Source organism: Tursiops truncatus, chromosome 14, assembly GCF_011762595.2.
Source record: "Tursiops truncatus isolate mTurTru1 chromosome 14, mTurTru1.mat.Y, whole genome shotgun sequence".
In the NCBI taxonomy this organism is placed as follows: domain Eukaryota; kingdom Metazoa; phylum Chordata; class Mammalia; order Artiodactyla; family Delphinidae; genus Tursiops; species Tursiops truncatus.
Genome location: NC_047047.1, coordinates 74,035,820 through 74,037,646, shown reverse-complemented (window position 1 = coordinate 74,037,646; position 1,827 = coordinate 74,035,820).

The window sequence follows — 1,827 nt, the reverse complement described above, 5'->3', positions numbered from 1 at the left end:
AAGGGGTGGGGCCGGGGGGTAAAGGAAGAGTGGGAACGTCGCTTCGATGAGTGCTTTGGAGATGAGAAAGGAATCAGGGATGCAGCAGTTGGGATAAAGACATCCCTGGCAATATCTAATAAACGTCCTTTATAAGATTAAGGAAGTTCTGTTATATTCCTTGTATGCTCAGGGATTTTTTATAATCATCATAAATGGTCATTTAATTGTATTATATTTTTATTAATTTATCAACATTGTACTGAAGGTACTAGCTAATGCATTTAAGAAGAATAAATAAAATATGTAAGCATTAGGGGCTTCCCTGGTGGCGCAGTGGTTGAGAGTCCACCTGCCGATGCAGGGGACACGGGTTCGTGCCCCGGTCCGGGAAGATCCCACATGCCGTGGAGCGGCTGGGCCCGTGAGCCATGGCCGCTGAGCCTGCACGTCCGGAGCCTGTGCTCCGCAACGGGAGATGCCACAGCAGTGAGAGGCCCGCGTAGTGCAAAAAAAAAAAAAAAAAAAAAAAAATTTAAGCATTAAAAAACAGAGAGAGAGAGAGACCCATGGTGATGCTTCTGTGCTAGAAGGGCTCTGGGACGGCCTGGAGGGGCAGACTGCCACCTGCACGTCTCACTCCCGCTCCTTCCTGGATGCTTCTGTCTGCAGGGTTTCCTCAGCCAGGATGGCCTCTCCACCCCTTCCTCTAGGATAAACCTATCCATCCCTCAAGGCCCTGCTCAAACTCCACCTCTTCCAGGAAGCTTTCCCTGAACTCCTCAAAAGGCAATAATGCTCCTCTTCCTCCCCTGTTCCTATTTCTACTGAGCACAGTCTGCTCTGCCCAAGCCAGCCATCCGTTTAGGGCCGTGACAAGGCGGAGGAAGCATTTCAGGGACAGTGTTGCCGCAGAGGACAGTGCTCTACTGGAAGAAGGGCCACTTCCTACACCATCAGTTGCCCCCGTGGTGTGACTTAACCCAGGCTGAGCACACAGGACTGCAGAGAGGGACCTACCAATCCTGAGGGGGACTGGCTTGGGAGGGGGTGATCCAGCCAACCTAGCCCCTCCCCACTTCCCCACCCTGCAGGGACCCTGCCTGCCTTCCCAGCCCTTGACCCAGGAACCAGGACTTCAAGGCTCCTGTAGAAAGAGACTCCTGCACCCAGTTCAGGGGGCAGCCCTGCCTTCTGCGCCTCCCCACAGAACACCCAGCCGCCCGACCTCACCAGCACGCCACAGCTAGAGACCATAGTCAGCACTCATTAAAGCCAGGCAGCGTGGCCTGCCCAGTGCCAACACTTTCTGGCCACCATCATGTCCAGCCAGCCCAGCTCCCAGGAGGCCAACTAGGCCTGCCGGCTGGCACCATCCACCCCCAGGGCAACCTGTCTGGTCAGAGCATCTGAAAACTTCCCTAGCTCTGTGAGCAAACCCACTTTTACAAGGTGGGGGAGGGGACGGGGGAGGGGAGGGGGAGGGGAGGGGGAGGGGAGGGAGAGGGGGAGGGGGAGGGGAGGGGAGGGGGAGGGGAGGGGAGGGGGAGGGGAGGGGAGGGGAGGGAGGGCGGAGGGGAGGGAGGGGGAGGGGAGGGGGGAGAAGAGGCAGGAGGGTGGCAAGAGCTCTGGTCTTGGTCCTTCCCACTGAGGAGGAAGGTGGGAGACTGTCCCTTGCCTCTCCTGGTGCGGTGAGGCGTGGGCCTACAACAAGGCCCCCCACCTGTGAAGAAGCCAGAGCCCACCCCAGGCCTCTGGGTCCGCAGCACAGACACAGGCCCCAGGACTCTACCCTGGTCATAAGGAAGACACAGAACATGTTTCATGGATTATTTACGGGGCAAACAC